Below are 24,753 nucleotides of genomic sequence, written 5' to 3'. Positions count from 1 at the left end.
CCCCTGCCTGGCCCTGGCGACCCAGGGCAGCCTGCAGACATTTCCCTCCCCATTTCCCTGAGGGAGAAGCAAGGCAGACGAGGGAAGCTCATGCCGTGAGACAAGGGCAGAGCTGGCCCTTGAACCCAGGCCTCAGGAAGCCGAAGCCCCCCGACCCTCTGCGGGGAAGAAGAACGTTCGTGTGACGCCCAGGCAGCTACACTAGAGCGATCCACTGATCAGTACAGCCAGCGCCGGGCCAGCCCCCGGGAGGTCGCCGGCACCCCCAGCCAAGCCGGGCGAGGCCCACCCCGTACTCGGCTGCGACACTGCAAGAAAGCCCACGGGCAGCAGGCAACAGTGCTGGTGGCACGGGAGGAAGTGCTCTCCCCTTGATTTCTGACCCACTGCCCCTGCGTGATGCCAGGGCGGGCTGGGAAATGTGGAAGCCCAGGTCCTGGGTGAGCCCTAAGGGGCCCATGGTGGGTCCGTTTGGAGGGTGCATAGTACTGCTGTGGGGTGCCCTAAACTGGTGCCACTCCCCCCTCTGGCCACACCAGCGGAGGGGAGCTGTGGGAGCTGGGCTGGGCAGGCGAGAAATTCCGGAAAGAGGGAAGCATGTACCAGTTCCTTATCCCGGTCCCAATGTCCATCTTGGGACCCTCCTTCTCCAGGCTTAGGGAGGGGCTGGAGTGGAGGTGGGTGAGGCAGCCAGGTGGCCCCGAGCCGGCTCAAGCCAGGTGCAGAAGCTGGCAGTGAGCTACCCACGGGTCTCTCTGCAGCTGCCAGTTATGCAGCCCTTCTCATGGAGGGCTCTGGCTAGCGATGGAGGTTTCTATGCTGCCCTGCTTTGAAGGGGACACTTGCCCCATCCCACAGGCAGGACTCTGTGATCCAGGAGGAGAGGCCAGGCCCCAGAGGCAGCTGTTCCACTTCCTTTGGAAAGAGCTGAGGGTGCTGGGTCGGGGTTATCCCCATCTTGCAGATGGGGAAACAGAGGCAAAGAGCAGGGAAGAGATTTGCCTGTGACTGCATGGCTGGGAACAGAACCCAGGAGTCCTTACTCCCAGCCCCTACTCTAAGCAGAGATCCCACCACTCCCTGCCTAGAGTTGGGAATGGACCGCAATGTTTGTGCAATAGACAGGAGGGAGGGAGCTGGGCTCTGCTGCGCTGGCTGGGCAGGGAAATGCTGGCAGCTCCACTGAGATGGGAAGGGCCGTGCTCCTGGCGTTGGGTGAGGCTTGGCCACAGGTGCACCCACAGGGCACATCTGGGATTGATGGGGCAGCACCATGCAGGCAGGAGCGGCCAATCCCGGACCCAAGGTTTCAGGGTGGGGTGGATTTGCTCCCTCCCTCCCCCACCCGCATCTTCTCCTGCTCCCTCCCAGGGTGCAGGCAGCCTGCTAGCGCTGCACATGGTGTGAGGCAAGCCAGATGCCCGTCGGCCTCCTTGTCCCCCGTGGGCCAGGCCTGCGGTGAGCCGGTGTGCCGATCCCCCAGCCGTGCACGCTCCCTGCACACATGGCCAGAGGCGAGAGCTGATGCTCGGGAAAGGTTTATGAGCCAGGTGGGGAGCCCGGCTGCCTTTCATCTGTTACAAGCCAGGCCCCGATGACGCCAGCTGTGCTGCATGCTGGAAAGCACCCCGCAGAGAGACTGGGGCTGTGAGTCATGGGGCCAGGGCCCTGCTGCTCTATGGGTAGGGGAGAGGTTCTGCAGGCACTCCCAGGGCGATGGGGGCGGGCAGCCCGGGACACTGGGAACCCAGCCACCTGGCTGGGCGCTGGGACCATAGCTGCTGCAGCCGGGAGTGGCGAAGCAGAGCTGAGACCAGGAGACCAGGGCCCCGCTCCCCCCACCTGCAGCCTCAGCCCCCGCCTATCCTGTCACTCTGGGACACATGTGGGCAGAAGGGTATTCCGTGGCTGGCGGACAGCGGTGAGGGGCCAGGACCCCTCGGTTCAGTCCCCAGCTCCACCCCCAAGTTGCTGCGTGACCGTGGGTGAGGCTCGTGGCCCCAGATTAGTGGCTCTGAGCCCACAGAGAGGGGCTGTGAAGCAGCAGCAGTGCCTGGGAAGAGTGGGGCTGGCTGAGCCTGACCCCCTCTGAGGAGGCACAGGCCGGACTGGGAGCTCTGACTCCCCCAGGAGGCTCACGGCCGCTGGCTGGGGGGAGGGGAGTGGCCCTGCCTTTGGCTACCGGGAGACAAGGGCACTGCTTGCGCCCCCTGCTAGGATTGTGGCTGGAGCCTGTGCTCTCCCCTTGTTCACCTGCACAGGTCCCCGCCTCCTGCCTCAGTTTCCCCCTGTAAAGTGGGGTGATGGGTCCTGACCCCCCTGCCAGCAGGCTCTGAGGATGCATTCATTGTCTCCCTGAGGGTCACACACAGCACTGAGGTGCTGAGCAAAGATCCTTCTTCGTGAGGGGGCTGGCACTGCCTGTCTGGGAGATGGGAGATGTCACCGCAGGGGATTTTATTCCCTCCCTCCCTTCGGAGAGCCGTGCTCCCAGGCCTTCCCCCTGAGAAAGGGGAAGCCAGGGATAAAGGCACGTTGGAAGGAACATGCTGGGCTCCAATTCACTGCGATTGCTCAGGACAGGGTCCTGGGTGCCACAGGGGGCAGCTCCGTGACCCCTGCTTGGGTGCAGCTGCGGTCAAGAGAGCTGACAAGCAGCAGCCAAAGCAGGGACTTCCCCTCTGAACCCCTTCTCTGCTGCATTCCCCTTCCTTTTCTTCCCCTTTAGCTGATCCCCCACACCCCCCCAACATCAAGAAACTCCCAGGCAGTTTGCTGCCCTGGCATTGTTCACTCTGCCGGTGTGTATGGCTGGCCTGTTAGCTTGTCTGTACAGCGCTTTGCACAATGGGACCTGTTCTCTCCCTGTAGGCACAACTGTAATAGACACGATTAATAATAAATAGGGCTGTCAATTAATCGCAGTTAACTCACGCGATTAACTCAAAAAAATGAATTGCGATTAATCTCACTTATTACAACAGGATACCAACTGAATGTATAAAATATTTGTGGATGTTTTTCTGCATTCTTCGATATTGAAATCAATCAATCACAATACAGAATACAAAGTGTCCAGTGCTCACTTTATATGATTTTTATTACAAATATTTGCACTGTAAAAATGATAAACAAAAGAAATAGTATTTTTCCATTCACCTCCCACAAGTACTGTCGTGCAATCTCTTTGTCGTGGAAGTGCAACTTACAAATGCAGATTTTTTTTGGTGACAGAGCTGCACTCAAAAAAAAAACAGTATAAAACTTTAGAGCCTACAAGTCCACTCAGTCCTACTTCTTATTCTGCCAATCGCTCAGACAAACAAGTTTGTTTACATTGATGGGAGATACTGCTGCCTGCTTCTTATTTACGTCACCTGAAAGTGAGAGCAGGCATTCGCATGGCACTGTTGTAGCCGGCGTTGCAAGGTATTTACATGCCAGATATGCTAAACATTCGTATGCACCTTATTTCAGCCACCATTCCAGAGGACGTGCTTCCATGCTGATGATGCTCGTTAAAAAAACAATGCATCAATTAAATTTGTGACTGAACTCCTTGGGGGAGAATTGTCTGTCTCCTGCTCTGTTTTGCCCGCATTCTGTCATAGATTTCATGTTTTAGCAATCTCGGATGATGACCTGGCACATGTTCGTTTTAAGAACACTTTCACAGCAGATTTCACAAAACGCAAAGAAGGTACCGATTTTAGATTTCTAAAAATAGCTACAGCACTCGACACAAGGTTTAAGAATCTGAAGTGCCATCCAAAATCTGAGAGGGATGTGGTGTAGAGCATGCTTTCAGAAGTCTTAAAAGAGCAACACTCTGATGTGGAAACTACAGAAGCCTGAACCACCAAAAAAGAAAATCAACTTTCTGCTGGTGGTAACTGACTCAGATGATGAAAATGGACGTGCGTCAGTCTCACATAGAACTAGAGGGGGCTCAGAGAGGGGCAGCGAGAATGAGTATGGCCCTGGAAACACTCTCCTATGGAGAGAGATTGAAAAGATTTTAATCGCTGAGCTCTTTAGGGTGGGGCTAGCGTTCAAGTACAGAAAAGGTTGTTACAAGGAGGAAGAAAAATTGTTCTCTTAACCTCGGAGGCTAGGACAAGAAGCAATGGGCTTAAATTGCAGCAAGGGTGGTTTAGGTTGGACATTAGGAAAAACTTCCTGTCAGGGAGTTAAGCACTGGAATAAATTGCCCAGGGAGGTTGTGGAATCTCCTTCTTTGGAGATGTTTAAGAGCAGGTTGGACAAACGCCTGTCAGGGATGGGCTAGATAATACTTAATCCTGCCATGAGCGCCTGCTGCTGCCCCACTCAGAGACAGGACAGCGGGCCAGAGGGATCCTGGGGCTTGCCGTAATCTAGCCAATGTCCCCTGCAAGTCAGGCTGCAGCAGAAACTCAGAAACGAAATGCAGCAGGTGGATGGTTGAGCCAGACAGCGCTGGGGAGAGATGGGAAGATGGGGAGGAGTGACGGGCCTGTGGTCTGCAGGGGGCCAGCCTAGATCATCATCGTGGAGCTGTCTGGCTATAAAGTCTCTGCTGGCTGGGAATGGAGCCAGGCCACCTGTGTAGCACTCAAGGGGTGGCTTGTGCTCAGCACCATGGGGCCCAGACAAAGCTGAGCTGACTGGAGATAGCTCAATAAAAGGCCGCATTGTCCCAGCCACACGACATGGGCTGTTCTGCACCAACGCCTGCTTTCTCCATTAAACGGGAGTGGGGCAGGAACAGAGGAGCAGGGCCCAGCTCCCATCCCCCTGCATTCGCAGGGCTCAGCAGCAGCCCCTGGAGAGCCCCAGTCTGGGGAGAGTCGATCCAGGGGGAACCCCCTTGCAATCACCTCATGAGCTGCCAAGCCTTAGCACCACCTCCAACCGGCCTCCTCAGCCAGCAAGGAGCCTCCCTCAGCAAAGCGGGCCCTGCCAGCGCTCCTCCCTGGCCAGAGAGCAGCGCTGAGCTGGCCGCCGCTGGTAGTCCCCTCCCCTGAGCAAGCTGCGTGGAGTCGGCCAGGGGTCCTCTCCCCATGGGGAGAGTCATTGAGAAGGGTGCGGCAGAACGACCCCCCTGGGTCTGAGCAGCCCTCCTGTCTCCCTGATCCCAGCCCATCCGGTTACAGGCTCGCACGCCACTGGTGGGGCTGGCTGATGGGCTCCCAGCAATGGCTGAAGCTCAGGGATGTACGTGCCTCCTTTTGGATCTATCAGTGTAAGGGAGCGAGATATAGGCCATCTGGCCTAGCGGTCACAGCTGGGCAAGTACCCACCTGTCAAGGGTGGCCACGCAGCGGTGGTCAGCAAGCAGAGGCCAGAGTCATGGCTAGAGCTGGGATTGATGGGCCAGAGGTAGGGTCAGCATCAGACCGGGGTCGGAGCCAGCGGTCCACCAGGCTGGAGTCGGAGCCAGGGGCAGGCTGGAGAGCAGAAAGTGAGGCAAGCTCCAGGCAGGTCAGAAGTCCACATGGATGGCCAGACAACTTCCTGGGCCCCCCCTCCAGGGTTAAACCATGAGCATGGGCCAATCAGCTGGGGGCAGGGTGCTGTCACTCTGGTCCCTGTGGGCGGTACATCCTGTAGTGCCTAATCTTCAGAGCGCTCCTTGGACATGACTCCCCGGTGCTGAAGTGGGACTGGCAGCTGCCCTGCAGACCTAGGTTCTCGCTCTACTGACCGCTCAGGGGGTGCCCTTCCCCCAGGTGGCTGCTGGGCCTGGATGGTCCTCATGAGACCTTTTTACCAGGCTGTGGGCAGCAGGTTCCCCAGAGCACTTATCGGGGCCATAGCCCTAAGTGCAGCCTGCCGCTCTGCAGCTTAGAGTCGAGGATAGTCGGGGCTATATATTCCTCATACCCATGGACCTGGACGGGCGGGGGCAGCTGGAAGGGGTCCTCTGTGTAAGGCTTCAGGAGGGATACATGGAAAACAGGATGTATCTAAAGGGATCGAGGGACCTGCAGTGTGAAGTCAACCGGTTTGTTTTGCTGACACATCCAGAATGGTCCAGGAACTGGTGGGTCCACTTGTAGTCCTTGTTCATGTCTTCAAGGTGGTCCGTAAGCTTCTCCTGGATGTAACGACTCCATTGGATCCAGTAGGTGGCTGCTGGGTTCAGGGAGGCTGCTGGCAAGGCCAGGGGGAAGCTCGGGTGGAACCTCTAATTTTCCAAAAAGGGACTCTGCTCCGTGGAGGCATAGCCCGCGTTGTTGTATGAGAACTCAGCCTCAAGCAGCAGAGACAGCCAGTTCTCTTGGTGGCAATTGACAAAGTACCCTAGGTATTGCTCTAGCACTTGGTTCACCCACTCGGTCTGCCCATGCCTCTGGGGGTGGTATGCAGAGGAAGAAAAAAGCACAAACATTCAGTAACTGGATCATTTCATGCCAAATGTGTGAGACAAAATGCAGGCTCCTTGTCTGAGGTGATACAGTCCGGAAGCCCATGAAGATGGATAACATGGAGCATCAGGAAATGAGACATTGTTTCAGTGGAGGGCAGGCAGCCACAGAGGGTGAATTGCACCATTTTGGTCACTTAGTCTACAACGGTCCAGACCACAGGGAGTTTGACTATGAAATCCAGGGGGATCGAGGCCCAGGGTTTAGATGGGATCTCCACAGGTATTAGAGTGCCAAGGGGCTTGGCGCAGGGTATCTTGGTGCATGTACACAGGTCACAAGAGTCCTGGACTTGGGCTGGAATGTGGGTGTGACGTTACACTCCATATTCTTCATAGAAATATTGCTATGATATAAATATGACATAACTAAGATATGTTTTATGGAAGATGGGTCACGTGAGGTATCATTGAAAAGGTTACGATTTACTGAATGTGATTGTCCAATTTGTATGCATGTGTCATTTCTGTATCTAAAGTTATGAATATGGGCTATGTAACAATTTCTTTGTTATGAATATGAACTATGTAATAATTTATGTACTTGGGAAACACCCAGCAGACAGCAGGCCATCTGCCTTTCTGGGCCATTAGGAGGAGAACAATAGAACTTTGAAAATGCTGATCTCACCTTCCTGAGACGTTTACTGGGATGCTGCATTGACACAGCAGGGCCAGGTGACTGTCACCTGGTACTGGACAATGTCTTAACTTGCCGGTACTTTTCCACTGTAAGGGGATGGCCAGGGGGTTAATCTTAACTCTTCTCCATTGCCTGCCCAGGAAGGGAGATTGCTAAAAACACCCAGACCAAAAGGCAATGTTGAGTCCAGGCTGAGACGGGGGTCCAGTCTGTAGAGAGAAATAACTGGAACTGTAAGCGACAGAAACTCTGCAACTTGCCTAAAACAACACAGGGTGAGAAATTACATTTTGTAACCTGTTGCTTGAGTGTATTAAGTATAGTTTGCGTGTTTTGTTTTATTTGCTCAGTAATCTGCTTTGTTCTTTTTGCTTTCCCTTATAATCACTTAAAATCTGCCTTTTGTAGTTAATAAATTTGTTTTTATTTATTATAAAACCCAGTTTGTGTAATTTATAACTGGGGGGAGGGAAGAAATTGTGCATGTCTTCCTCCATATTGGGGGGGGGGTGTGAATTTATGAGCTTACATTGTATAGATTTCTCCACAGCGCAAGACAATAGTATTTTGGACTTTCCAGAGGGGAGCTTCACTTGAGAGTTGGGCCGTTTCCTAACTGAGTCTTCTCATAGAGAGCTGCTTGCAGACGCTGTGTGATTCTACAGCTGGTGCATCCCTACCTCTGTGTGTGTGTGCGTGTGCGTGAGCTGCCAGAGGCCGGAGAGCTTAATTCAGCAAAACAGGGACAGGGAGCTCAGGCTAGTGGAGCAGGCAGGCTCAGTGAAACCCCAGTACATCAGGTGGCATCCATCAGCCTGGTTAGGGGCACAGGATGTGCCAGTGTCCTGCAGAGCCAGGCTACCTGGCTGAGACGCCACCTCGACAAGCGGGCGATGAGGAGGGAGACGGCAGAAATTCTCCTAGCCCCTCTCAATGGGGTGTGGCCAGTGCTGGGCCCTGGGGGTTGCAGCCTGGGGAGCTCCCTGGCTGCTCTAGGGTTCCCAGGGACCAGAGGTTGCCAAGTGCCTTTGTCACTGTCCGTGCTCGGTGAGGAGGTCGCGTGTGTCTCGTCCGGACTCAGCCTTCACCACAGCAATACGCGTCCTTGTCACCTGGAGGTCGGGTCACTGCAGAGCCCACTCCCTGGGGCTGGCCCAGCCAATCACCACCACTAGCCAGCGCACAGCAGCTGTGTGTGAAGGGGCAGGTCCTGGCACGAGGCCTCAGCCCTGCACCGGGGGGGTCTGCCTGGCTGCCAGGCCATTTCCAAGGGGCGTTTCTGGGGCAGGTTTGGACCCAGGAATCCCTAGCTGGGTTGGGCCCTGCCTCTCCCATGTGGGGTTGCAGCAGGGACCCTCCTGAGAGGAACCCCTGTCAGCAGCTCTGGGCTAGTCAGGAGAGGTTCAGGGGGGTCTCGATGATGGCTCTGTAACTCGCCTTGCCAGAGCCTGGATTTCCTGAGCTACGGGCCCCTGCCAGGCTCGCTGGCTCTCCATGGCTTTGGGGGAGGGAGAGACCAGCCTGGAGGGAGTCCTGGGGGGCAGCTGACGTGACCTGAGGCTAGTGCAGGGCTGGGGGGCAGAACAGAGGCCATGCATAGGGGGCTGGGAAAGGGAGGGGGATGGAACGGAGCCTCACACACTGGCTGAGTGTAGGCCCGACCTGGGGTGTCCTCAGCAGCTTCATGCCCAGCCCAGTGCAGGGAGGGGGCATGGAGGGGTGGGGTAGCCTGGAAAAGGGCCAGCCCTAGAGGAACAAAGGGCTCACAGAGGCCAGGTGATATTCAAGGAGCTGCAATCTCCAGAGGGCCCTGGCACATCCCCCTGAGTCACTCCCTGCTGGGACCCTCTAATCCAGGGGCTCCCGGGGAACAATGGCCCATTGAGCTGCTGATCAGCCATGAAGGAGCCTTTGTTCCTCCCGCAGCACCTTCCGCTCACAAGGGCCAGCAGTGGCGGGATGGGGGTGGGCACCCAGGCTAGTGAGCCCAGGGGCTGCAGCCCTCCTGCTGCCATCGCTCTGGCCAGCTCCCCCATGCCCGCGCCTGGCTTCCTGTGTCCGTCCCAGGCTCTGCCAGTCGGTCTGTGCCCAGGCTGTGTGCCTGCCCCCATGCCAAGCCGTGCACATGGCCCCGTCCCTCGCCCAGCCACGCTGTGCTAAGAGAAGCCAACCGGGCACCCCAGGGAGCAACGTCTGGGTCATTACCCTGGGTGGGGGGGTGCTTGGGGGCGGGAACTGCCTGGCTTAGTGAGTAGGCACCAGGACCTGGTCCCACCCCTGCAGTGGCTGTTATCTTATCGCCCCAGTGGCCCCCCCTGAAGCCTCTCTCTGCCCCCCGCCCTTGCCCCAGCTTTTCTTTTGGAACAGGGTGGGGTGGGGGGGTATTTTCTGCACCCAGGGTTAGTTTCTGCTGTGCTGTAGCCTTTGTCCCTGCTGCCCTCAGCCAATGAGAGCTCAGCCCCCCGCTGTGCGAGCAGATCGAGGGACGTGATCGTTCCCCTCTATTCGACACTGGTGAGGCCTCATCTGGAGTACTGTGTCCAGTTTTGGGCCCCACACTACAGGAAGGATGTGGATAAATTGGAAAGAGTACAACGAAGGGCAACGAAAATGATTAGGGGTCTAGAGCACATGACTTATGAGGAGAGGCTGAGGGAGCTGGGATTGTTCAGTCTGCAGAAGAGAAGAATGAGGGGGGATTTGATAGCTGCTTTCAACTACCTGAAAGGGGGTTTCAAAGAGGATGGCTCTAGACTGTTCTCAATGGTAGCAGATGACAGAACGAGGAGTAATGGTCTCAAGTTGCAATGGGGGAGGTTTAGATTGGATATTAGGAAAACTTTTTCACTAAGAGGGTGGTGAAACACTGGAATGCGTTACCTAGGGAGGTGGTAGAATCTCCTTCCTTAGAGGTTTTTAAGGTCAGGCTTGACAAAGCCCTGGCTGGGATGATTTAACTGGGACTTGGTCCTGCTTTGAGCAGGGGGTTGGACTAGATGACCTTCTGGGGTCCCTTCCAACCCTGATATTCTATGATTCTATGATTCTATGATTCTATGACCCTGGGCGCAGGTGGGCTCTGGGCACTGCTGTGGGGACAGGACGGGGCATCCCCAGGCAGGGCATGTGGCAGCCCCTGCAGTGTCTGGCCCCCGCCAGCTCGAGCTGTGTGAGAGACCCAAGACAGGGGAGGAGAGGGGACTGGCCCTGAGGCAGGACTGGATCGGACCATGGGGCAGCTGCCCTCAGACACCAGCCCCTTGGAGTCTGGGAGACACCAGCCCCTTAGTGTTCATGGGCCATTGCTCCCTTGCGGGCTGTGCCGTGGGGGGCAAGCCGTGATCAAAACCAGCCACTGATCAGGGAGCCACGAATCGGCTGTCACCTGAGCTGGGGGGTGGAGGGGGGGGGGGCTCTGCCTGCCTTGTGCACCAATGCCCCATGCCTGCTCCCACAGGGAGGTGCCCCAGGATTTTTCATCCCCCCCCCAGCCCCTTAGCATACAATGGAATGTCCCACTGCACCCTGGGAAACTTGAACCCCCCGACCCCCTGCCCGTCCAGGCAAAAGCAGCCCGGCAGAAAGGTCTGTGGTGCCCACCTGACAGGGGCACCGGCTCCGTGCACTGGCCGGGCCCCTGTTCCGAGGCCAGCTGGCTGAGTCCTTGCACTGAGCCCCACACCCCCCTTCTTAACCCCGCCGTGCCTGCAGGGACGCCCCGGTGGTGTCTGGCACCCCGCTCAGGGCCCCCCCCTCGCAGCACCGGGGCAGGGCGCTCTGTGCCAGGCCAGGCAGGAGAGCAGCTCCGCCGGGAGTCTCAGCGCCAGGGGGACAGGGCAGGGAGTCCTCTGTGCAGTCCTGTGCCCTCTGGCAGGCCCTGCCCATCCTTGCACCCCTGAGCACAGGTGGGCTGGGACAGGGCGAAGCAGCAGCTCAGGTGATGCCCCAGCCCCCCCTGCCCACCCCCAGGAGCTGCAATGTAAGACCGGGATGCGGGGATTGGCTGGCCAGCAGCCAGCTGGCTCCTCCCCGCGCCAGGCCCTTATAATGGCCCATCTGTCGCCTTCCATGCAGGTCGGTGGGTGTCGGTATCCGAGGCTCCTGCAGATCCTCCTGTGATCCCCAAGGGTCCCTCACCAGCCCATCGCCACGCTGTGGGGAACCATGCAGCTGCTTTGCAGGTGAGTGGCCCCTTCCTTCGCTGCACCAGGGCCGTGGAGAGCTGGGGAGCAGTGCAGGGGGTGCCCCGGGGCTCTGCCTGGGGACAAACTGCTGGGCACATCCCACCTGTAATAGCCCCCTGGACAGCGACACCACTTCACCCTGGCTTGCCTGCCATCCTGGCCTCCCCTGACACCAGCCCTGGGGGGTGTATCAGACACTCCCCCCAACACACACACACCGAGCAGGTTGGCCAGGACACACTAGGCTCCCCTCGTGGCCAGAACTTATCACCAGCTTTCTCCATTTCCAGCTCCCAAAAGAATTGCTGCCTGGGGGGGCAGCCAGCCCCCGAGGCTGGTCAGCGGCTGCAGGGAGGGGAGATTTTGCGCCCTCATTCAGGGAGCAGTGTGAGGCGAGAGGGTCTCAAGGCAGAGCCGGTCTCTGCCCCCCATGGTGCAGCTTGGGAACAAGGGGCTGCTTGAGGAGCCGAGAGGGCAGCAGGCAGAGAACGGCCATGAGGAAATCCCGGTCCCCGCAGCATGGATTTCCCTGTGGAACTCCCTGCTGCTGAAGTTCAGTTTGCCAGGCCTTGGAGTGGGTCTGTGAGCAGGGTCCGGGTGGGGGCTGGAGGAGTGGTCGTTCCCACCAGGAGATGCCTCCCTTCACACAGCTGGGACCTGCGGAGGCATTGGGGTGCTGGAGGCGGGGTGCTGGAGGGGCGCCGACCGGTGGCTCACGGGCAGGCACCCGTGGAGCTGCAGGGCATCCAGCCCCGGGGTCTTGAGATGGAGGGGAGCCACCAGCCAGCCTGTCTGCCGGAGGTCGGGGCAGGGTCCTGTCGTGAATCAGCCGCAGGCCTTGATGCTTTCCCGACTCCCTGAAGCTCCTCGCTGCACAGGCCTGTCCCAGGGCAGGGGCTCCTGCCAGCCCCGCAGCTGGTGATGAGCGTAGGCCCTCCAGCTGGCGGCTCCAGGGCTCTCCCGTCTCAGCCCTCGGCTGGGGCCCTGCAGCCTCTGCCCCTTTCCTGACCCACGGGCAGACTCTAGTCTACAGCAGGGGTCTGGCTGGGCTTGAGGTGCCCTGGATCAGGCTGGGGAGTCGGTGTCTGGCCAGCCTCCTGGGGCAAACTCCTTGGCCTCCCTACTTCCTCTGCCCTGGGACCCAATCCTCTGCCCAGCTGGCACGTTGCTGGGGCAGGCGTGATGGAGTCTCCCACCGTCACTGCCAGCCTCTGCCCCGAGCAGGGTAAGGAGCTGATGGGGGCGGGGGGCAGCCCAGCCAGCCTTGGGGCGCTCTGGCATCTGAACAGCCTCTGAGTGCCAGCCACACGGGAGAAGCGCCAGCCTCCTGCCCTGGGGCGGCGTGGGAACAGCAGGGGCCAGGCCTCGAGCCTGGCAGCTCTGGGCTCCACGCTCGCCTCACTGGGGAGACGCACATGGCTCGGTGAAGCAGGAGCTGCAGAGGAGAAGGGTCTTGTGCCGACAGCAGCCAGAGGGGCTGAATCGGGGCAGGAGCAGGGTGCGGGGAGCAGGGAATGGGCTCCAGGAAAGGCTGGGGATTTTCCATGTGTCTTGTGGGAGTGCCTGGAATGGGGGGGGCAGCATGGAGGAGGGGGGTTGATGGCAGCCGGACCCTGCACCTGCCAGAGTCTAAAGTGCTGGGACCTGGGGTGGCCAAACAGGCGGGTGTGTGACTGGTCGGGGGGGAGGAGGGGGAATTTTTTGGCTGGTGGAGGTGACCGATTGGCTGTGGGGAGGGGGGCTGAGGAGCTGGCATTGCAGGGGACGGGAGCACTGTGAGGGGGAGGATGCCGAGGAGCTGGCGGGGGGGGCGGGGGGAGGGGCGCTGAACTATTTAAAATGCTGATTCCTTACTAAATTCCAAGGTTTGCAGGTTCTCCCTGCCCAGGCGGGTCACTCCCCTCCCCCACCCACGGGTCTCTGCCCCCTTCCCCTGCCTGGTACCTGGGGGTGGGGGAGGAGGCCTGTCTAAGGGGGTGACCCCATTCTCACATTGCAGGGTGCTGGCTGTCGCTGGGGCCGTGGTGCTGCTCCTGGCCATTGTGGCTGCTGATGGTAAGTGGGGAGGGGGGTGCTGAGGGCCCCCACAGTAACACATTGGGACCATCTGCAGCTGTCCAGCCTGGGGCTGGGGAAGGCCCCGGTGGGGCTCTGGGGCCAGCGCCTGCCCCATCCCCCAGCTCTCTAGCGCCCCGTATCCTGAGGGCGCCCACAACCCTCCCTGCAGGGATCCCTTGTGCACTATGAGCCCCGTGCTGTGGGTCAGGGCAGCTGGGCAGTGCCCACACCGAAGTGCCAAGGACCCTGCCCGCAGGGGGCAGGATGGCATCACCCTCCCCAGAGACTAGCCCCCACCCTTTGGGGACAGGCCAGGGGCCCATAGCGCTCATGACCCTGTCTGCGTGATGGCACTTCTCCGTGAGCACGTCCCGCGGCACCGCGCCTGGCACCATGCTTCAGAGCCAGCCCCGATGGCACGGGGAGCGCTGAGCCCCCCTGCTGCACAGCACCCCCTTGCACCCTCCACAGGTCAGCATTGAGAGGGGAGAGTGCCCCCTACTGAGCCCTCCCCCCCCCCGCTGCCTGCAGTTCCTGGCGTTTCCTTAGGGCTCACCCATCCCCACCGGGTCTGTGTCCCTGGCGCATCTGACAGTCTGGAGGGGAGGGGCAGGGGCAGGCCTGGGGTCGGGCTGCGGCTCCCTGGATTTCCCTCCATGCACAAAGGAGGTTTCAGTGAAGTATCTGTGTCTCCCGCCACCCCCGTCTCCTCCCCGCGGGCCCCGAAGAGCCCACTAGCTCTCCAGACACAACGCCCCCTGCCGATGACCAGGAAGCAGGTAGGGCGGGGCGGGGAACGCGGGGCACCGCTGCCGGCTCTGGGGCATGGAGGGCGCAGTAGAGGCAGCCGGCAGCTGGAAGCAGGGGGCGGGATGGATGGTAGTGGGCTGGCTGAGCATGGGTGCCAAGGGGCTGTACTGGGAACCCTCCCAGGCAGGGCACCAGATGGCACTGGGCTCTGGCACTCAAGCCAGGCAGTGCTGGCACACGATCCTGGGTCCAACTCCTGGCAGTGCCCCAGCTCACTCTCTGCTCCTGGGCCCATACCTGCCCCCTCTGTGCCTCAGTTTCCCCCTCTACAGCCCTGTGAAGGGTGGGGCTGGGATGGGTGGGGGCCGGGCTCTGACCTCGCTCCCTGCTTGACTCTTCCAGAGCCTGTCAGCCATGGCAAACTGGAGGCGTTGGGAGACAGTAAGCAAAGGCCCCCCGGGTGGCTCCCCACTGGCTGGGGCTCAGGGGACGCCGCTGGCAGGAGAGGTCCTTGCCCGGCCCTGGGAGCAGGAACTGGGCAGGGCTCGCCCCAGGCTTGAGGGTATGAGGTGGCCAGGCTGTTTCGAGGGGGGCCTGGGGTGCGTGTGCGCAGCCTCCAAGCCTCCAGTGCCCCCACGGCTCAGCCCAGGTCTGCTGGGAGCCGATCCCTGTCCTGGCAATGGGACCTCGCCCGGCTTCCCGATCCCTGCTCTGGACCCAGCGCCTCAGGGCTGGCACAGACCAGCTCTGAGCCCCGGGGTCCCTGGCCTGCTCGGGGCTGGGCCAAGGGGCTAACAGCAGGGGCACCACCTACAAAGCCCCAGGGTGCCCAGCAGGGCCCCCTTGGCATTTATCTCACTAGCCCCAAGGCTACAAGCGGCCTCCTGAGGGCTCAGAATAGGAGGGCCCTTCCCCAGGGCCTGTGGGGCTGCAGGCGACAGGCCGAACCCTCAGAGGAAGCCGAGAACAGCCCTGGCTCCCCCCAGCTGCAAGGAGCCTTGAGGCCCCGCTGGGGGCAGCAATGGGATGGAGGGCGAGCGAAAGGCCAAGGGCCCTGCAGCTCCAGGGCACATGTTTCTGCTGAGACCCTGCCCCACAGGCCTCTCCAGCCCCTGCCCTGGGGCTCTCTCCCGGAGCCCCATTTGGGGTCTGCCCCACGGAGGTGCCAGGCCCAGCTCCTGCCCACACTGGCACACCCAGCTCCAGCTGCTGCAGGGGCCTCGTGGGCAGCAGGGTCAGCGCAGAGGGAGCCGCCCATGGCCCTGGTTCTGCAGAGGGCCCCCCTCCCATCTCTCCCCATTGCAGGTGAGCTCAGCACCCCCCTGGAGCAGCTCACGAGAGGTAGGGCCTGGGGACCCGAGGGGCGCAGGCAGGCTGGAGCGCGGGCTCCTGGGCAGAGAGACCCGCGCTCTGTTCCCAGCTCCAGGCAGGACGCGGGGGGACGGGACTCAGGCTTCCTGGGTTCTACTCCTACCCCCAGAAGGGGAGTGGGGCTGGAGTTAGAGCAGGGGGGGGCTGGGGGTCAGGACACCAGAGTTCTTTTCTCAGCTCTGCCACTGGTTCGTGACCCAGCCTTTGGCAAGTAATTTAAACCAAAAAGGTCAAATGTGGGTGACTGAAGCCAAGCCCCTATCCCCATCGGGGGGCTGGGGACTCAATGAGGGGTTCTGGGCTTGGCCCCTCTGGACATCAGGGGCTCATCTGTCTTCACATGTCCACCCTAAGGAACCGAGGTGGGAACCCTGCCGGCCGCAGCGTCCATGAGCCCTGAAACGGGGAAAATACCCATCTTGCTGCAGGCTTTGCCCTTGTGGCTCCCAGCTTCCCTCCTCCCCCCCAGCTTCCCTCCTCCCCCCGAGCCCTGCTGGTGCCCCTCAGTCCCGACCCGCAGCCCCCTGCCCCGGCCCTGGGCTCTCCACATCCCTGCCGGTGCCCCTCAGTCCCGACCCGCAGCCCCCTGCCCCGGCCCTGGGCTCCCCACATCCCTGACGGTGCCCCTCAGTCCCGACCCGCAGCCCCCTGCCCCGGCTCTGGGCTCCCCTCCTTGCCCCAGCTGTGCTGGTGACCCTCAGTCCTGACCCACAGCCCCGACCTCTGTCCCCCCAGGGCAGAAGCTGCGGGTCTGGGTGCCCTGTGGGGTGGGTCTGTGTTGTGCCCCAGGGCTTCACAGAGACTGTGTCACTGGTGACCGGTAGCTGCCCGTCTCCATCCCCTCCCGCCACCGTGACAGATGTTCCCCGGGGAGCTTCCTCTGGCTTTGCCCCCTGCCCGCCGAGCGCTGCCCTCACCTCTCCATCCTTGCAGGGGTGACCCCGGTGAGCCTCGGGGGAGCCGAGCGGTTGCTCACCGACGACGCACACCCAGGCAGCCTGGACGGGGACTCTGCCAGCCTCGACGCCCTGAACAGCGGCACCTTTAACCTGGACCCCTTGGCTGGGGATGCCCAAAGCGGTAACACGGCCCCCCCCGCCCCACCCCGCGAGGCTGCCAGGGGTGGCCCGGAGCCCCCTGGCCCTGGCAATGTCTAATGGGCCAAGGGCATTACGGGGAAGCATCAGGTGCTGGCCACTGGCCCTGGCAGGGAGTGGGCTACTGGGTGGGCTGTTCCAATGGCCAGCGCTGGCAGGGCAGAGGACCCCCCACAAGCCCACGCCCTGATTCCCTCCCAGCAGGGGAGGCTGAGGCTGGGCTGGTGGGTTCAGCCATGGGCACCTGGAGGCCTTTGGGAGATGACCCAGGGCTCCTGGCCAGGCCAGCTCTAACGTGTTGCTTTTCTTCTCCTTTCAGGTCCTGCGGGGGACTTGCCTGCCCAGTCCAACGAGTCACAAGAGAGTAAGAGCCCCAAAAGGCCGCTCCTCCCGCGAGCCACCCCCGGCCTGGCTGAGCCCCTGAGCAGAGGATGCCCCACGGCCAGACGCTCGCCCCCCATACACTCAGCAAAAAATCACTAAGTGGCCCCTGCTGCACCGAGCAGCCCAGGAGCTGCTGGACCCTTTGACCGCGAAAGTGGCCCCTGAGCTGCTGTGGGCAGGTTCCCCTGGGGCTGGGCACAACGCACAGGGCAGGTTTGCTCCAGCATCCAGGAGAGTAGGAGACAGCCGGGCCCCGGCGGGGGAGCCCAGGGGAGAGGGGGAGGGGCAAGGAGCGGGGACCCTGGTCCCATCAGGGGAGCCCTGGGGAGAGGGAAGGGATCCTGCAGCTGAGCGAGTGCCCCTGGCTGCTGGTTCTGGCCCGCGTGGCTCGGGTCAGGGGACTCGTGGCACATGCTCCGGGACGGCCCCTGGGGCCTGTGCTAACCCTGGGCGTTTCCCATCATTTTCAGGTTTGGACCACGACACCGACTCAGAGGAGGCTGTTGCATCTTAAGGTACCAGGAGAAGAGGAAGTGGGGGGACCAGGCCCTGCACTCGCTTATGAGCCCGAAGCCGGGGGTTTGTGAGCATGGCTGGGGCAGAGGCTGCAGTCCGTGTTACGGCACGGCCAGTGCCTCCCATCCTGGGGATCGCCCAGCTTCTGCTTCTATTCCTCCCCCGCCCCCCCGGATTGCAACTGAGCCTGGGCAAGGTTTGCTCCTTCCCTGCTCAGCCCCTGGGGGGAGGGGCTCAGGGAGAAGCCCTCCCCCGCTCCAGGGGGCGCGTGCCGGGGGAGACGCAGCCCTCCTGGGTGCTGCGGGAGGAGGGGGCGACGTGGCTCTGCCTGTGCCACGTGACAGGACCGTGGCGGGAGCAGCAGGTCGCATGTCCTGTGGGCACCAGCAGGGGGCAGCGGAGCAAGGCCGTAAAGCTCCGTTGGGGCTGGGCTGGGCAGACAGCCGCGGTCCGGGCCTGGCGCTGACGGGGCACCCGGGCTTGTGTCTCCCCAGGGATGTGAGGCGCGGGGGTCCCACGCTGGAGCTGCCACGGAGCCCCGATGGACAGCAGCTTCCTGCCTTCCGCCAAGTTTTCTCGCCCCCCCCGCCCCCCGGCCACGGCACTGCCCGGGCATCGCTCTGCCCCTGCCCCGCTCTCCTGGCTGCGTGGCCTGGGGCTCTCAAGGCTGCTGAGAACAAGGCTGTTCCCTGCCCCCCACGCCTCACTGTGTGGCCCCTCGGCTGGGGGGAACCAGCCCTGACGCCCCTCAAGCCGCATGGAGCGACCCAGTCCCCAAGCCGGGAGAAGGGCCTGAGACCCCCGCATTGGCCCAGCCTGCGGCTCCCGCTCTCCAAGAGCTGCTGCTAGGCCCTGTGCCCGGCTGAGCAGCCGGAGCGCTGCGCTCCCCAGGCAGCGAGATCAGCCCAGCGCGCGGTGCGGCTCAGCACCCAGCCTCCTGCCCCTGCCCCGCCCGCAATGCCTCAGCCAGCAGAGCCCCGGGGCCGCACGCCGGGTCCCAGCGGGGCGGCATCTTGGCCAAGGCTGCAGCGGGCAGGGCAGGCGCACGGGCTCCAGGCAGCTCATCTGCTCCAGCCCCCGACTCTCCCGGGGAGGTGCTGGCTCTGCAGAAGCACCCAGCCACGGCAGTCGCACAGCCCAGCCTCTCCCAGCAGGAATCCCCGGGGCTCCAGGGGGTGCCCCTCTGCTGAAAGTGCCAGTCGGGTGCTGGTGAGCCCCAGCAAGTGACTTCCCACCATGGGTCCGGCTGGGGCCCCTGGCAGGAAGCTGGGCGCATGGCGTTATCATAGAGACGGGCACTGGCCAGGCCCTGGGGAGAAATTGTGGACACTGCCAGGGACCTCACCTAGTGCCCCGGTGAGACCTGGAACTGTCCTGCTGCTCTCTGGCCCTCCTGGAGAAGGGGCACCTCCTACATCTGCTTGGCGAGGAGCAGGAGACCTTGTTGTCTGGGCTTAGCGGGGTGCTGGCCTGGCCCGTGACAGCCTGCAGGAGATGCACCAGCTTTGCTGCTGGCCCCCAGCCGCGTGCACCTCCAGGCTGGAGCTGCTAACCGCTTTGGCCGCTCTGCTGCTGCCTCCGGGATTGCTCCCAGCACTGTGCGTCCGGGGCTGCTGTCCCCTGTATCCCTGCCATGCTTCCCCTGCCAATAAAACCCTTCAGCAACCATGTGTGTGTCCTGGGGCTGGGCACCGCGCCGGCCGGAGACGGGTGGAAGGACTCCCTCCCCCATGGTCAAACCAGCCTGCGGGGCAAGATTAAAACCTGGTCTGGAGAAAAGCCCCCTGAGCAGGGAGCTGCGACCGGCTGTGGCTGGGCCAGGGCGGGGGGATCAGCTGCTCTTCGGGGCCACAGGAAGTAACGGGCTGAACCTGCAGCCAGGGAGGAGAAAGGTTTTAATGTGAAGGGGAGCTGAGCCCTGAGCACCGGACCAGGCTTCCAGGGAAGCTGTGGGGTCCCTGTCACTGGCTTTTTAAGACCAGGTTTCGCGAGTCCCCTGTCCGGGCTAGTCCAGGTTTGGATCTGTCAAGGCGTCTTCACCAGGAGTGCCAAGGAGGGAGGGGGCTGGATTTGATGACCTCTCAGGGGCCCTTCCAGCCCCCCATTTCTACAGGGCTCTGCCCCCCGCCCCCCAGTCTAGGCAGACATTAGACCGGAGCGGGAGGGGAGGAGGCAGCCGAAAGCTCTGGGGCTGAGCGGGCCGGGGCATGGAGCAGCTCCACGGGGTCCGGGGGCATAATGGAGTCCGGCAGCCCTGTGCGGGGGGCTGGGTGGGGCGCAGGCTTGTTTGGAGCAGCACATTGTCAGTTGGAGGAGGAGCGAGCCAAGGCCTGGCTGGGTGGGTTGGTAGCTCCAGGCCCCGGGCAGGCCGGCCCTGTGCCTTCAGCCATCCCACACTCTAGAGCTGGTGCGGGGCTTGCTGCCCGGGGGACCTGCCGGGGGCAGCTGCAGCCCCTGGCAAAACACCTGGTGTGCGCTGCGGAGAGAGCCTGGTTCCGGTGCCCAGTGATTACACCAACGGCGCGGGGCTGAGCGGAGGTCCCTGGGGGAGCCAGTCTCACCCACTGGCTCTTTTCACATGACCAGCCTGAGCTCTGGGGCTGGCTGGGCTCACACGATGGCACCGAGCGGCACAGCCAGGCCCGGCGGGGCTAGGGACTCCTACAACACCCAGGGACAGAGCCGCTGTCTGCTCCTTGCCCCGTAAGACGCTGAGCTGTGGGGCACGCGCCAGGCGCTGCTGACGTGTTCCCCCCCCCCCCCCCCGGCTGTAAAGAGCTGGGCTCGCCACGTTCCCCAGATTTCTCTAGGCCCCTTTGGAAACAAGATTGGCTGCGTTTGCCACTCAGACAGTTTCTATCTCCCAGGAGCTTCCTGACACTATCCCAGAAATGTTATTAACCCGGCCCTGGCAGGGCCTCTCCGTTGTTTTCTCCTGACCGATGTTAACCACTGAGTCGAGTTTCCAGATTTCAAATGCCTGCGGAGCTGCTTTATTGGACATTAAGTTCTCCAGTGTCAGACTTGGGGAGCTGCCAGCTCTCCCGGGACCCCCCTCATCACCTTAGCAACCCTGGGTGAGAAGCGGGAGTCTCAGGCCCCAGCTCACTGCCACGGAGACCCCTCTCTCCCCGTATCGGCTGCACCTCATCAGCCAGCCCCCTCCCTCCTTGGCATTCCTGGGGAACGCGCCTTGACAGATCCCGTTACTGCCGGGCTCCCATGGGTGCGCAGCGGAGAAACGAGACGCTGCTCTGTGATGTGATAAATCACAGAGGGGGAAGTTTCCATGGTTGTGCTGGACTCTGGCCAGACACTGACCTCATTAGCCGGCATGAGATCATGGCAGGCCGGCCCGTGTGTCACACACCATTAGTGTGATCGTTATCGGTGCACCCAGCGCGTCCAGGGGCCCTTTAGCTCCTTGCTCCATGGGCAGATTACACCTGGCGTCGGGCTCTCCCATGGCAGCGCAAGGGCTGGGCCCCTGCTGGCATTTCTGCCAATAGCGCGGAGACCAGCTGGCTCGGGCCTAGGGGGTGCAAGCACATCTGAGAGCGTTGGCTGCTGCCCCTCACCGGGCGCCGCATGGACTCTGCCCGGGGACCTGGGGTCAAACTGCATCACTTGTCTTTCGCTGGCCCGGTGCTGACACGTGCTAGCCAGAGAAGCAGCACTCGTCGGCCCCCACAGCCCAGGCGTGACTAGCCCGGGCAGCGGGCTGGCTGCAGGCTGCTCTTCCCCATTGTAGGATGATAAACGGAACGGCAGCTGGATTCTCAGGATTTCTCTGGTGGACGCAGGTCAGGGGCCTGTGCGCTGGGAGATCCTGGCCTGGCTGGGTCAGCACATGGATGGCTGAGCAGTGCTGGTGCTTTTCCCTGATGAAGCACAGAACCCGGGGGCGGGGGGAGCACTGGGATCTGGGTCCAAGCCCTGAAAGAAGAGCTGCCAATGGCACTGTGCGCCCTGAAGCCACCCACCTGTCTGAGCACTCACCTGGCCCCACCCTTGTTGTCCTCACCGTCCGTAATGGGTTTATCCTCCCACTCCGGGGGCAGTGCTGTTATCCCCCTGGGGACAGTGCCCAGAGACCCAAGGGCACACAGGAAGTCTGGGGGAACTGAATCCAGGTCTCCCAATCCTAGGTTGGTGCTTTAACCACGGGCTCATCCTTCCTGGCTGCCGCCACGTCTGCCCCAAGGGAACGGAGCCCCCTCCAAGGGGGCTGTGAATGAGCTCAGGCTGTTCCACTCTGCCCGCTCACCCCATGTTCTGTCCCCAGCGAGCGCCTGCAGACGGCGCAGCCCTGCCAGCCACGGTCCGACTTCCCAGCAAGGCAGGGCTGAGGAAGGGCCTCGCCTGAGACGCAGTGTGAAAGCTAGGGCTGGCCAAAGCACAGCCCAACAGTGCCAGCCATGGGCACTTTTCATCTGAGAGACAAGGACTGTGGAGACTGTCCCGTCCTCATCCCCGAGGCCAGGCTGCATGGCTTGGTCCTGACCTCCTTTGTGCACCACCGATGTGCCCTGCCACGAGCTGGGGCTGGTGGCTCTGAGGCCAGCCCATTTACTCTTCTGCCGGCTCAGAAGCAACGTTGGGGGAACCGGAGGAGCTGTCTCTCTGACTGACAGATACACAGAGCAAGGAGCTGCCAGGGTGCCTTGCAATGGAAACCACCAAGGGGCTAGCGGGTCCCATTGCAAGGAAATCACTCTCCTTGCCTAGAGTGTATCTAACACACTGATCCGCACAGAAGACATGAGGGCCCCTGTCCGCTCCAGCTTTGCATACAGCTCCCTTGTGACCAGGAGGCCAGAGCTTCATCTGCTGTAAAGAGACACGGGGCTCACGGATTTCGACGGAGTGACACCTGTTTCTTCCAGCTGGGAATTTGGCCCCGGCTCTCCTGACAATGTCTTTAATCTTTTTTTTTTAAAAAAAAATCAGTATTGGCTCCTCTGCTTCCCTGCTGGGGACCCGAAGGTGACAGTGCCCATGAGGAGAGCTGCTGCAAAGGCCCCTGCCAGCCTCTCTGCGCATGGGTGAATTTCACTCCAAGCGTTGTCAAATGCACCGGGCGAAACACACTGGAAGAACAGAGAAAATAAGCCTCCCCCGCCCCAGTGGCTTCCCACCGCAGTGCTCGGGCATTAGGTGTAACAGGCTGGCATAGAATGTCCAGAAGAAACATGATCCACCCGTTCACGGGGTCCCGTCAAGTGTCACTAGAGACACAAGGCCTGGGAAATTCAGAGTTTAAGGCCAAAAGGGACCATTCGATCATCTAGTCCAGCAGATCTCAAACTTTATAGCACCACAACCCCCTTCTGACAACAAAAATTACTACGTGACACTGGGCGGGAGGGGGGCAGAGCCCAAGCACCGCTGCCCTGTGTGAGGTGTGTATGTGTGTGGGGCAGGGGGCCAGACCCCGAGTACCACTACCCTGTGTGAGGTGTGTGTGTGTGTGTGGTGGGGGGGCAGAGCCTGAGCACCGCTCCCGTGTGAGGTGTGTGTGTGTGTGTGGTGGAGGGGCAGAGCCTGAGCACCGCTCCCGTGTGAGGTGTGTGTGTGTGTGTGGTGGAGGGGCAGAGCCTGAGCACCACTCCCGTGTGAGGTGTATGTGTGTGGTGGAGGGGCAGAGCCCGAGCACTGCTCCCGTGTGAGGTGTGTGTGTGTGTTGTGGGGGGGTGCAGAGCCCGAGCATCGCTCTCATGTGAGGGGTGTGTGTGTGTGTGTTGTGGGGGGGTGCAGAGCCCTGCCACCCCAGGCTCAAGTCCTCAGGCTTTAGTGTTAGCCCCAGACCCCAGCAAGCGTAACACTGGCTCTGGCGACCCCATTAAAATGGGGTCCCGACCCACACTTTGAGAACCGCTGATCTAGTCTGACCTCCTGTAGAGCCCAGGCCAAAGAATTCTACTGTTACCCCCGTATGACCCAGTAACTTGGGTTTGGCAACAGCACTGTCTGGACAGGCAGCCAGGCTGGCTGGGAAGACATTAAGAGATGGCAAATCCACCACTTCTCTTGGGAGTTTGCTCCAGTTGTTCATCCCGCTCCCTGTCAGAAATGTATGCGAGACGTGTGGGTGAGGTCAGATCTTTTATTGGACCCACTTCTATCGGCGAGAGAGACGCTGCACGCCACTCTTAAGCTGCTCTCACAAAAACAGAAGTGGGTCCAATAAAAGAGATGAGCTCACCCGCCTTGTCTCTAATACCCTGTGAACAACACGGCACCCAGACATGCACGCCTCATTTCCCGTCTGAATCTGCCCGGGTCTCACCTCTTGGACTGCAGTGTTATTTTTTAGGCCTCTCTCCCTCAGAGAAAAGAGCCCGTTAGTACCTGAAGAAGATTATTACACTGTAATAATCCAGTCACTTCTCAACCTTCTCTTGGAGAAGCTAAACAGATCCAGCTGTAAGTCTCTCGCTGTCGGGCATTTTCACCAGCCCTCAAATAATTCTTGTGGCTTGCTTGTCCCCTCTCCTATTTTTCAGCGTTCTTTATAAAATGGAGCCCAGAACCCAATGCAGGATTTTAGTATTAGTCTCACCAATACTGTACACAAAATCACCTCCCTGCTGCTCACAAATTCCCTGTCCATGCATCCAAGGATCACATAAGAACCACCACACTGGGTCAGAGCAAAGGTCCACCTAGCCCAGCGTCCTGCCTTCTGACAGTGGCCAATGCCAAGTGCCCCAGAGGGAATGAACAGACCAGGGAATCATCAGATGATCCAGCCCGTCACCCAATCCCAGCTTCTGGTGAACAGAGGCTAGGGACTCCATCCTTGCCCATACTGGCTAATAGCCATTGATGGACCTATCCTCCATGAATTTATCTAGTTCTTTTTTGAGCCCTTTTTTGACACAGCATTGCATTGGGACTTCATGTTGAGTTTTGTCCACTGAGACCCTAGATCATGTGCAGAGTCATTGCTTCCCAGAATACAGCCGCCCCCCCCCCCCGTAGGTCAGGTCTGCATCCTGTGATCCTAGATGGATAACTTCGCATTTGACAATAAACACATTGGTTTGAATGGGCCCAGCTTGCCAAGCAATCCAGATTGTGCTGTATGACTGTCCTGTCCTCATCTTTATTTACCGCTCTGCCAAGCTTTGTCATCCACGGATTTTTTACGCAGCGACTTTAGATTTTCTTCCAGATCACTGATGACAGCATTGAATAGCATCAGTCCTAGAACCAATCCCTGTGGAATCCAGTAGAAACAGCTCCATTTGATGATTCCCCATTAACAATTACTTCTTGAGACCTATCAGCTAGCCAGTTCTTAATCTGTTTAGTGTGTCCTTTATTGATGTTGTACCG

This window comes from Dermochelys coriacea, chromosome 2, assembly GCF_009764565.3.
Source record: "Dermochelys coriacea isolate rDerCor1 chromosome 2, rDerCor1.pri.v4, whole genome shotgun sequence".
Classification (NCBI taxonomy): domain Eukaryota; kingdom Metazoa; phylum Chordata; order Testudines; family Dermochelyidae; genus Dermochelys; species Dermochelys coriacea.
The sequence above is the reverse complement of the archived record's forward strand: the minus strand, read 5'-3'. Positions refer to the sequence as shown.